This window comes from Eptatretus burgeri, chromosome 12 (genome assembly GCF_056783735.1).
Source record: "Eptatretus burgeri isolate ZD-2024b chromosome 12, Ebu_testis_v1, whole genome shotgun sequence".
Classification (NCBI taxonomy): domain Eukaryota; kingdom Metazoa; phylum Chordata; class Myxini; order Myxiniformes; family Myxinidae; genus Eptatretus; species Eptatretus burgeri.
Genome location: NC_140972.1, coordinates 62,374,772 through 62,387,949, shown reverse-complemented (window position 1 = coordinate 62,387,949; position 13,178 = coordinate 62,374,772). Strand labels below are relative to the sequence as shown.

Below are 13,178 nucleotides of genomic sequence, written 5' to 3'. Positions count from 1 at the left end.
ATAAACAATAATAATAAAAAAAAGAAACACGAAAGCTCTTGAAGGATGTGCATGCGGACTGGAAAAGCAGCAGCAAGCTGAAGGAAGCCAAGAGATACAAGCAGAGAGCTGGGCAATAAAGAGTGATAGAGTGGGTAAGTCCAGACACACACTCTCGAATGGATGCCCTGCCTCCCTCTCCCAATTAGCCCATGCTTGAGGCCAACTCTAACAAGGAGATAAATCAGGGCAATCGGCAATAACGATCGCTCACATCGGACCCTAAAAACATCATATTTTATCGCTACAGGCCACTAGCAGCCGTGCCGTGGCGGCGCCAGACTCACCGTGAGGCCAGCGGAAATTTTACAATTTCCCGGGTGTTCTGATGTCTGGATTGGCTAAAAGGGCAAAATGTCCCATTTTCTCATTATGAGTCGGTATGCTTCACTGTTACATCACAGCCCACCCAACATGTACCCTCGACTGGCAACTATGCCTAATTCAACTCCAATGCAATCCTGTACTGTTCATCTTCTGGCCGCTGGGAACTAAGGGAAGTGTTACACCCCAACATAGCACAGCATGTGGAAGAGAAATCATAAGCCCAGAGATGGTCTTGAGATAAAACTGCATCTCTCTCTCTCTCTCTCTGCTCTCTCCTCTCTCTCTCTATATATATATATATATATATATATATATATATATATATATATATATATATATATATATATATATATATATATATATATATATATATATATATTTTTTTTTTTACATCAACCTTGCACCATCCTGTTTTGTCAGTTCCTGTCAAGGATATGAGGCTGAATATAACAGTCCAAGTCTGTTGCTGAGATAAGCACCTGCAAATGACTGCGCTGACTGCACCCTACCCTGGTTTGATGATAATAACTCAGCGTGCCTACCCGTCGCTTCGCTGATGGTTTCAACGAAAGACTATGTTGTACTTCACAAACCTATTGCATGTTTGTGTGAGTCTCAATGAGGATGTATAATGTAGTAAAACATGTGAAACGAGAAGGGCACTTGGTGGAGCACACATACCTCCGCGATGCATGATCTACGAGAACATATTGGAGCCAATGGATTTTTTTTTTAAATATCACGCTACTTATAGTTTTTGGCCTCATCTCTTGACGGTGAAGAATTACTTCAAAATTTTAAAAGAATTCTCGTATCCAGATCCAAATTCGGATCTTCACAAAAATTCGATTCGATTCTCACTCATCAGACAACCAACCTGTGCACCAAATTTCATCCAAATCCAACCACAACTTTTTGAGATATCCTGCACACAAACAACCAAAAAGACAAACAAACAGACAGACATGGGTGAAAACATAACCTCCTTCCAGCTTTGGTGACAGAGGTAAAAAGGATCTCTTACAACACGTACTTGTTGCTGTTGCCACCGTTGCTATGGATGTTGTTGTTTGTGTGTTCCTTCCGTATACTATAAAATATTTTTTACTTTGCTTTCAGAAGTATTACTATGTATAATTTTGTGTGATCCTTCCCTATTTGTCACACTTTATTCTAAAGGGTTCCTGCTGTCTTATAGTTGGAACCGCAACATCAAAGCTCCAGATCCCACTTCTTCCACTGCCCTTCGAGAAAGATGGGTCTTCAAAACAGGTATTGCTGTGATTAAACGGACACGAATTTTTGTTTCAAATAAATCTGTTATTCGCTTTCAACCAAGTAAATTGGTTAGCTTTACAATGGTATCAGCGTGAACACTGTAGAATAAAGTGTGATGGGCACGCACACACAGCTCGGACATTTCTCCTTTTCGTGATATATTTGTTGATATTCTCTTCTATCTTCATGTCTCCTTCTAAAATTATGTGCTGGCAGCATATATTAGAGGTACGTCCACTCGCCTTTCAGTTGTCGAGCCTGGGTGAGAATGTCGACCCAGCGATAAACTGTCATCCAGGCGTATGCAGGGGAGGGCATCAATGCGTGCGCCATCCATTGGAAGGACATTAAGCCGGAGGACCCATGTACTGATCGTTTGTGGACGTTAAAGTTTCAAAGGTTTGCAAAGTAGTCTTTTGCAAAGAGTAGGCGAATTACCATCAACACCTTGAACGAATTACCCATTCCTGCACCTTCAGAGTTGAGTATCCTCAGATGGAGTGCCAATCTATCCATGATTGATTCTAGCCAAGGAACGTTTGTCGACTTGTCTTGAACACCCCCTCCCCCAACCCCACCAAGTTCTGTCAAGAGTACAGGCCTGCTTCTCAACCACTCATACACTCTTTTGAAGATCATGATTGAGATTTAAGACATCCCTCCACATGTGTGATTCATTCACTTTTGACACTAATCGAATTCAAGACCTTGACAATTTCTTTGGTTTCGGTGCCCTCCCCCCTCCCCCCCCATCCCGCATAATCTTGGTCCATCATCAAATGCATTCCAATTCTCGCTTCTCATCCCTGCAACCAATTTCATCTTTATTTATGTCCTTACTTTTCAGCAAAGAAATCTGTGTTTGATCGCTATCGGTGATATGATATCTCCGAGCTTCGACACGTATCACTTCGGTTTGCATTTATCCAGTTAGCTCACTAATGTGGTGGTCCTGCATGTAAGGGTCCAAGGAAACATTTAGTGTATTCACACAACCAAGATTAATTGTTTTCACTTTCTTTCACAAATGCCCACCTCATTTACCCTACTTTTATTCTCTTTTTCTTTTATTTCTCCCTCCCTCCCAACATCCTCTCTTTCCATAGCTGTCTTTCATCCTCAGCAGTAGAAGCAGGCCTGGGAGGCAACATGGTCAGGCCAGCTTGGGCTGCATGCTTAATTACAGGTTGCAGACTTTCAAACAGTCCTGACATTGTACATCATATTTTATTTAAGTGATGCTGATGTGTTATTGTGAGAAACTTTCACGCTCATTCGAGAAGGAATGCGGAAAAATATCATACCCAACAAATTATGTTGCTGATGAGGCATCCTCCTTGTATTTCACGCATGTGTTTCTCACTATCTTTCTTCATGTTTTTATGGGGTTTTGTTGTTGTATTTATTTTTCTATATTTTTCTCTTTTTTTTTCACCAGCCAAAAAAATAGGCAAAAGAGAAAGAACCAGATCCTCCTGGGAGCCTGCATCACACCATCTTCCTTCCTCTGCTACTGCTGTTGCTGGGGTAACTGGTGCATTGTAATAAACAGTGGCAACTGCAACAATACTAGCACACCAATAAAGGTTTTCTTGTGATGGCAAATTCTTCTGACAAATCGCAATCACCGTTCTAGAAACGCTGTTACATTGCACCACAAACCATGCAAGCATGCCACACTACGGCCCAGTAAGCTACGCTGCAGCCATGTTCGGTCATGTTGCCAGTGTAGGTGTCGGGTGTCCACCATTATCGCAGGCGCATTTTCACAGGCGATTTGGAATTGGGCTGTGCTACACATAGCTTGACTAGATTGGATAGGCCAACGATTTTGACTCCAACCTAGTGGACACATATCACTCCGGCATCAATTTTTTGCACATTATGGTTGGCCTAGCTAATGCGAGCTTATTACCCACTATGTTAGGCCTACCTAATGCCAGCTTTTCACCCACTGTGGTAGGCCTACCTAATGCTAGCATTTCATCCAATATGGTAGGCCTATCTAATGCTAGCCTTTCATCCAATATGGTAGGCCTACCTTTCATCCAATATGGTAGGCCTATCTAATGCGAGCCTTTCATCCATTATGGTAGGCCTACCTTATGCTAGCCTTTCATCCAACATGGTAGGCCTACCTTTCATCCAATATGCTAGGCCTATCTAATGCTAGCATTTCATCCAATATGGTAGGCCTACCTAATGCCAGCTTTTCACCCACTGTAGTAGGCCTACCTAATGCTAGCATTTCATCCAATATGGTAGGCCTATCTAATTGTCACACTTTATTTTCACTTTCTGTGGTAGCCAGCTTTTCACTCACTGTGGTAGGCCTACCTAATGCTAGCATTTCATCCAATATGGTAGGCCTATCTAATGCGAGCCTTTCATCCAATATGGTAGGCCTACCTTATGCTAGCCTTTCATCCAATATGGTAGGCCACCCTCATGCTAGCCTTTCATCCAACATGGTAGGCCTATCTAATGCTAGCCTTTCATCCAATATGGTAGGCCTATCTAATGCCAGCTTTTCGCCCACTGTGGTAGGCCTACCTCATGCTAGCCTTTCATCCAATATGGTAGGCCTATCTAATGCTAGCCTTTCATCCAATATGGTAGGCCAACCTCATGCTCGGCTTTCATCCAATATGGTAGGTCTATCTAATGCCAGCCTTTCATCCAATATGGAAGGCCAACCTAATGCTAGCATTTCATCCAATATGGTAGGCCTACCTAATGCCAGCTTTTCACTCACTGTGGTTAGGCCTACCTAATGCTAGCATTTCATCCAATATGGTAGGCCTACCTAATGCTAGCCTTTCATCCAACATGGTAGGCCTATCTAATGCGAGCCTTTCATCCAATATGGTAGGCCTTCCTAATGCCAGCTTTTCACTCACTGTGGTAGGCCTACCTAATGCTAACATTTCATCCAATATGGTAGGCCTATCTAATGCGAGCCTTTCATCCAATATGGTAGGCCTACCTTATGCTAGCCTTTCATCCAATATGGTAGGCCACCCTCATGCTAGGCTTTCATCCAATATGGTAGGTCTATCTAATGCCAGCCTTTCATCCAATATGGAAGGCCAACCTAATGCTAGCATTTCATCCAATATGGTAGGCCTACCGAATGCTGGCCTTTCATCCAATATGTTAGGCCAACCTAATACTAGCCTTTCATCCAATAAGGTAGGCCTACCTAATGCGAGCTTTTCATCCAATATGGTAGGCCTAACTAATGTTCGTCTTTTATCCAATATGGTAGGCCTACCTAATGCTAGCCTTTCATCCAATATGGTAGGCCTATCTAATGCTTGCCTTTCATCCAATATGGTAGGCCTACCTTATGCTAGCCTTTCATCCAATATGGTAGGCCTATCTAATGTTTGCCTTTCATACAATATGGTAGGCCAACCTAATGCTAACCTTTCATCCAATATGGTAGGCCTATCTAATTCGAGCCTTTCATCCAATATGGTCAGCGAACCTCATGCTCGGCTTTCATCCAATATCGTAGGTCTATATAATGCTAGCCTTTCATCCAATATGGAAGGCCAACCTCATGCTGGCATTTCATCCAATATGGTAGGCCTACCTAATGCTGGCCTTTCATCCAATATGGTAGGCCTACTCAATGTTCGTCTTTCATCCAATATGGTCGGCCTACCTCATGCTAGCCTTTCACCCAATATGGTAGGCCTACCTAATGCTAGTCTTTCATCCAATATGGTAGGCCTACCTAATGCTAGCCTTTCATCCAATATGGTAGGCCTACCTAATGCTCATCTTTCATCCAATATGGTAGGCCTACCGAATGCTAGCCTTTCATCCAATATGGTAGCCCTACCTAATATGAGCTTTTCTTCCAATATGGTAGGCCTACCTCATGCTGGCCTTTCATCCAATATGGTAGGCCAACCCTTCACCAAATATGGTAAGGTTATTTAATGCTTGCTTTTCACCCACTATGGTAAACCTATCGAATGCTAGCCTTTCATCCAACATGGTAAATATAATGTGATGCTAGCCTTTCATCCAACATAATTTTATATAATTTATAATGTGAGCTTTTTTATAATGTAAATATAATTTATAATGTGAGCTTTTTATCCAATATGGTAGGCCTACCTAATGCTGCCTTTCATCCAATATGGTAGACCAACCTAATACTAGCCTTTCATCGAATAAGGTAGGCCTACCTAATGCTAGCCTTTCATCCAATATGGTAAACCTGCCGAATGCTTGCTTTTCACCCACTATGGTAAACCTATCGAATGCAAGCTTTTCACCCACTATGGTAAACCTATCGAATGCAAGCTTTTCACCCACTATGGTAAACCTATCGAATGGTAGCTCTTCACCCACTATGGTAAACCTACCAAATGTTCGCCTTTCATCCAATATGGTTAACCTATATAATGTTAGCTTATAATTCACTGTAGCTTATATGCTTATACCTAACCTAATTCACTGTAGCTTATATGCTTATACCTAATTTAATGCTTATACCTAATGGTACCAACTTCATGTTATGCAAACGAAAAGCAAAAAGGGTCGTATGTTGTCCCTCTTTCCTCTTCCCCTTCTTCCATTTCTCATTCATTCCAATTCCCATTCCCTCTCCTTCGTTCGCCTTCTTCCAGTCACCTTTCCTTCCTTTCACCACTCCCTCCTCGAACTCCTCTTCCTCAAATCTGTAACACCTTCCTTCTAATCCTTCCATATCACTTCTTTTTCTTAATTTAACCACCTGTTTGTTAACCACCCCAAACCACATTTCCTTTATCCTTGTCTACATAATATAATGTACATGGCCTTAATTTTTCTTTTCTGCAGCAAAACATACAACATACACCTTTATAATCATGATTGTAGCAGTGATACACAAATAAGGGAATATAGTTTTCGAAATCGGTGTCAATGTAAAATATAAAATCCGCAGTTCAGACCGCACCAGACGGGACGACTTCAGCGCTCGTGATTATTGCAAACGTCACAAATCTTTAATCAAACAGCAATTGTCCACAACATGTTTTGAGTCCCCCAGAACGTATCAACTTCATTGAATAAAAGGCAAAATAAAGCACACAAAAAGGGCTGCTGGAAGTGAACACGGCAATGAAGTGAAATGAAATCGAAAGGAAAACAAGTCTGAATAATTTCTAACCCCCCCCCCCCTCACCGTGTTCCTGTACTTAAAATAAGTTTATGAAGCCCTACATTTGTAATTGCTCAGTAAGAAGTTTCCTAATCACGCCTGACGCTAAACATTTGTCTCCCTGTGTGTAAAATTTAATCAAACGCGTTTAATGTCGTTTGAGTAACGAGCTTGTAGAGTTTAATGTCAGTGATTGCCTGGCCTACAGTCATTAATACATCGGGCTGTGCTGATCGCACAAGGTGACAGCAGAGGGGCGGAGGGGGGGGGAAGCGCGCAAAGGGGGCGTGGTTGATTCAAGGGGTGGGAGGGAGAGGCGCAAAGGGGGCGTGGTTGATTCAAGGGGTGGGAGGGGAGAGGCGCAAAGAGGGCGTGGTTGATTCAAGGGGTGGGAGGGGAGAGGCGCAAAGGGGGCGTGGTTGAGTCAAGGGGTGGGAGAGGGGAAGCGCAAAGGGGGCGTGGTTGAGTCAAGGGGTGGGAGAGGGGAGGCGCAAAGGGGGCGTGGTTGATTGAAGGGGTGGGGGCACGAGACATCCGTGGACACGTATGTTTTTTCACACACGACACGGTGGTTCCTCACACACGTTTCATCCCTCGGAAACAAGGTGGCGCGGATTGCTCATGGCGAGAGCCTCTGACAGATGGTTCCAAGCGCGGCGAAAACATTATGTTTTTTGATTCGTCGCAAGTGCGCAGAAGCAAATGCCAAGTATCATCGTTCCCAGGCTTGTTGATAACGTCCTGTGGAAATTTCATTCCGAGCGTCCTACCGTGGGGCAAGAGGACGCTGGAGTAATGGATCCTCCTTTCGAGTCAAGTGCCGGCAATTATCTGTGGCGCACATTGAGTAAATAGTCGAGGCTGGGCCTCTTGACTTGGCTGTTTTGTTGCAATCACGTGGTGTGTGTGTGTGTGTGTGTGTGTGTGTGTGTGTGTGTGTGTGTGTGTGTGTGTGTGTGTGTGTGTGTGTGTGTGTGTGTGTGTGTGTGTGTGTGTGTGTGTGTGTGTGTCGACAGAGAGAGGGGTTGGCGGAGAGGCCCAGCACACTCTTGAGTGCCACCAATTTGATGTGCCACTCACAAACCCAGCTGCTTTGACAGAAGTAGTAACAAAAATGGGGGGGGGCTGGAGGCGGGTGCGCACATTGAGTACAAACACAACCCAGGAATGACAAAGTTTGAACTTGGGGTCACGCAGAGCTGGGAAGAAAGATTAAACATCACATTTTGCACTCGAAAATGGAAAGCAAGAGGATGAGTGAGAGAAAGGTTGTGTGGTTTGTTGTTGTTTCTTTTAATGACGTTTAACAGCTTGGTGCGGTGGGAAAATACACGCGTGATGCATGATGGGAAATGTGTTGGTTTCTTTTCTTCCCCCCCCTCTCTTTTCCTGACTGCATCCCAATCGATTTCCAGGTTTGAGGAGGCTCTGCAGGAAATGGAGGAGAAATTGTCGACGACAAAAGGAGCGGGAATTGAAACCAAGCGGCATCGGGGTGGAAAACGACACGTAATGGTTCATGGTGTGATGCGTGGCAGTGACAAAAATGGAATTTGAAGGATTTCAAAATGAAAGGGTGCGTTCTGCCAATTAGAATATTAGCCCTGATGGATTGCACCGGTTGTGGCAGAGAGGCTCGTGCTCGCATACAGCCCACAGGAGCTGCTATGCGCTACTTGACATCAATCCGCCCCATTGACCTCTGACCCTGGAGGCCATTACTCCTGCCGATCTGCGTGACTGCGTGCTGAGCTGCTCACCACCTTTGCGTGCTACCCAGCTCCACCACCGCAACCTCGTCCTCAACTCTTCTGTCACCTCATCGTCTTCCTCCTCTCCTCCACCACCTAGCGCTGTTCCTCCAATTTCATCAACCATCATTCTCCTCCTCCCCCCCCTCCAACTCCTCAACCTCCCCTTCCCCCAACTTAACCACCTACAAGTGGGGCTGGCTCCATGTTTAGGGTCTGCGTAACGACGTGCGTTCGGACTTTGGCAACGGGTTGTAGCCAAAAAGAAAACATTTTGATGCAAATATTGAGCTGAGTTTGCAACTCCGCTGCCTACTCGTCTTGAAGGCTTATGAAAACAAACGGCCTTCCTTTAAGTTTGTTTGAAGGAACTCCGGGAACTTTGAGATGGGGACAGAATGAAAACAAACATCATATCAGCGTCCCGGCCTGATGCATTTGAAGCCAGGAAGAAGTTATATCGATGCTGACATTCTCAGGCTAACTAACAATGGAAGCATGAGTGAGCAGACACTTGTTTATTTATTTCTTGACTTCTCTGCTGACATAGGCATTTTATTTGTTTTGATGAATGTTTAGTTTTTGTTTCCTTTTTTTACTTTTTTATTTATTTATTTTTTCCAACAGACGTCTTTGAATAATATTATTTCTTCACAATGGATAGGTAACAAAAACACACCAACAGATGTATGGCGAAGTTACAGCACGAATGGCGAAAAATAACTTTTGTTTCATTGCTGACAACAAATGTGCTTTCCTTGATTGGCAAAGGAAGACTAAGCAAAACTGGCCTCCGACGATAGAGATCACCGATTAATTCACTGCAATGGGGGGGGGGGGGTAAAAAGTAAAGTAATGCAATGAGAGAGCACTGTTATTCACCGTTATGAGCCATCTATGTATGACGCAGGTACGTGGGGGTAAATTACATTGATATAAAAAGTCAGTGGTGAAAGGGGACATAGAGAGAGAGAGAGAGAGAGAGAGAGAGAGAGACAGAGAGAGAGAGAGAGAGAGAGAGAGAGAGAGAGAGAGAGAGAGAGAGAGAGAGAGAGAGAGAGAGAGAGAGAGAGAGAGAGAGAGAGAGAGAGAGAGAGAGAGAGAGAGAGAGAGAGAGAGAGAGAGAGAATGGGGGTTAAACATTGCACCATTACATTTGTGTACGTAATATGTAGATTTTTAAGTCTCCGCTGATGTCGTCACCGAAGGCATTATGTTTTCGGGTTGTCTGTCCGTCCGTGCTAATTTCCTCTGTTTTCTCTCCAACCGCTTATCCGATTGACATGAAATTTTCACCATAGGTGTGACTACTCATGCATAATGTTTTAATGATAATTATGATGTCATAGGTCCCTTGGTGAGGCAGCCATGTTGGAAAACGGAACAACTTTGGAGCTCTGCATCTCCGAAACTACTCCATGGAAAAAAATTTGAACTCGGCTCATGTGAAGTTCTCCCCATGGGAAATAAGTGATTTTTTTCATGATGTCATCGGTGGCTTCATTATGTCATAATTGCATACATCGAATTACATACATACATCGAATGCTTTATCCTATCGGTATGCAAATGTTTGAGGGTCATCTCGGGCTAAATTGTGTGTGTGTGTGGGGGGGGGGGGGGAGGGAAATTGATCACATCATCGGTCACGGGGTTCGGCATCCATTTTTTTTATGTGGGCGGAGGCATATCTGGAGACGTAGTGATGTCAAAGATTGTCCTTCCAGTTTCCTTACGTGTTGGTGTGTACATTTTAGCTCGCCTGCGGTGCTGGACAACAAATAACAATATCGTTTGAGTTAAGGTATGGGAATAAAATAAAATAAAAACATTGTAACCTTTTTTTCCTGGAACTATACAGCCTTGACAGATGTACTCAGAACAGTGTAGTGATTGTCGAGTTGAGGAAACATGCTGGATCCTCATTGAGTCCAAATGGGCAATGGTGCCAATTTAACAAATGGTGTTGGATACAGAATCCACCTCTCTAAAGTTGTCGGGTTACAAGGTCACGGTGACAAATCACTTCCAGAGCGTCCGTACTGGAGAGGTGTGCGTCTCCAGGTGTGGAATGAACAGAAAGCAGGCATAGCAGAAAAAAAGAAAGGGCCACAGGTCGGCAAGGAAGGAAAGACTCGTGGAAGACTTTGGTGCCCTTGACACCAGCAGTTTTGGTTTAAAGAACCGCAAACCCCACATTCTCCTAACACCTATCCTCCCTCTGCACTCCACAACTTTTACAACTCTTTAACCATTAACAAGTGCCACATTATTGTTGAGCAATATTTGCTGCTTTACTGGCTGTAATAAATAAACAAATAAGTAAATGAAATATTCTCCAAAGTTTTTACTGAGCAACTCCTGCTAACTTCCTGACTAAGCTAATAAATACCACTCCCCTCTGAAATGCACATGTGACAAACAGCCTTGTCTCTCCCTCTGTGGGGAATACATGGCAGAGGATACCCAGTGGCACTAGAGAGGCAGGAAATGGTCAGTCTAACGGTGAACAAAAGCAAAGATCGGAAGATGAAGAATAGGTGCAAACGGTAGAGCTTGCCTTGGTCTCCACCAAGCTAGACCTTAACAGGAACCACATGGGCTAATAAACCAGCAACCAGCTTAGATAAACAAAGCATTAGCAACAGGCTGAGAACCCCATCCTCGAGTAATTATCCACACCACAGGGAAGGGGAGAGGGGGGTGGGGGTAAGGTAGAGTGTGGGGAGGGGGGTTGGGGTGTGAAAAGGCAGGACAGAAGAGAACAATGATGGAACGAGAGCAGTACATGCATGATTTGAGCTGCGGCTTATTCTGCATGATGTAGTGCTCAGCAACCGTGGTGCTGCGCCTGAAAGCGGCAATATCCGGCATCCATTACCTTGTGCAAGTGAAGTGAAAAGCAGAGTTAAGCAATTGGTTCACTTCTGTCTGCCTGTCTGTCTGTCTGTCTGTCTGTCTGTTCTGTCTACAAACGTCAGTTTATGATCGAGGAACAACTTAATTTCAAATGAATGTTATATATTGAACACAAATCGGAAAACAAACCTGAAGCTTAGCAGCACTTTGTGTCTGAATTTGACCCGATCACACATGCACAGACAGAGAGGAGTGAGATAAGTCCGGCAGTCAAACAAAATTGAAAATCATTCCAAACAGGAAACTTGCTGTTTTTAAGGATGTCATAAAGGACACAAACAACAGGCACGAATAACTAATGTAACATGTTAAATGAGGTGGTGCTCGGTGCATAAAACGCTGCATCAACTGCGGTAAACTTCCGGATGTTTTTTTTTATCCCTTTAACCGATAAAATCTTTGTTTTATTTAAATTGAATTATACACTTAAATAATGTATAACACAAATCGTCTTTTTAGCACTTTCAAAACCCTTCCGTTTAGCAGTACTTGGACAAAATATTCCTGCATTTTACATCATCACTACTAATCAGATTTGCCACACGTGCATCCCACCCTTGTCCTTGTTTTTGAAGACAGCGCAGGGTAATGTGTTCCACGAACTCTCGAGTTGCAGTACGTGTTTGGTGTTCGAACATTAGTCTGCCAGTCTGTGTTTCAAAAACACCATCACACCACTGCAGCAGTACAGAAACGGCATTCTTGTAACTGACACAGCTTTCCAAACTTATTGGACGACAGCTAACAGCACTTTTTGCGATAAAGAAATATGTAACTTGTCAGTTCACACTCAGTACCATAATATTGGGTCACCGAATACCATCCATTTCAGTCCGATAGGTAAATCGCAATATGGTGTGCCTGCTCCTACATATGTGCTGTGATAATTAGATATGATGCTTGTTGGAGACACCAAGACCAACAACGGGATTTTAACGAGGAACTCGAGGCAGGTGGAGCAAAGTAAGCACCTTAACATTCAAACCATGCACACATATAATACACAAAAGATGAACTGTGTCCTCATTGCCAATGTGGATGGAAAACTGGCTTGGTTAAAGGAAGTAAAGAGTGGCTGTGAATGGGAGGATATCCGACTGGGAGGATGAAAGTAGTGGGGGTACCTCAGGGATCAGTACTCGGTCCATTATTATTTATAATCTACATCAACAATTTGGATAGTGGGGTTTAGAGTCGGCATTTACAAATTTGCAGATGACAATAAGCTTGGGGGTAGACAGCAAAGAGAGAGGTGATCAGATTCAAGAAAGTACCATAATATTGCATTTAATGTTGCATTGTTGCATTTAATATTGCATTTAATGTTGCATTTAATATTGCATAATATTGCATTGGCAGATGCAATTTAACATAAAGAAATGTAAGGTACTGGGGATGGGTAACAATAATGAAAATAGAGATTACATGATGTAAGGGTCAATCTTGGAGCATGTCACACAAAAGGATCTGGGGGTCTTCATAGGTAGGGGAGGAAAGCAGCAGCAAGCACAGTGCCAGGCAGCTATAGGTAAAGCAAACATGGTTTTAGGTTGCATTCGTTGGGAGCTAAATTACAAATCAAACAAAGAGGTAGTGTTAACTCCGTATAGGAACTTAGTGAGGCCTCACCTGGAATATTGCGTACAAATTTGGTCACCATATCTGAGGAAAGACAGAATGTCACAGAAAGGGTAGAGTGTAGA

At 43.4% G+C, this 13,178-nt stretch overlaps 1 protein-coding gene and 1 long non-coding RNA gene across 9 annotated transcripts in view; one reads left to right on the top strand and one right to left on the bottom strand.

The window, feature by feature from the left end:
- LOC147015753 (transcription factor COE3-like) overlaps positions 1 to 13,178 on the bottom strand; it is a 353,977-nt gene that overhangs the window by 246,889 nt on the left and 93,910 nt on the right. The window lies entirely within an intron of this gene.
- LOC147015754 (uncharacterized) lies at positions 7,359 to 9,618 on the top strand. Its single transcript, XR_015049826.1, has 2 exons — positions 7,359 to 8,073; positions 8,221 to 9,618. It is a non-coding gene; the product is annotated as an uncharacterized LOC147015754 (long non-coding RNA).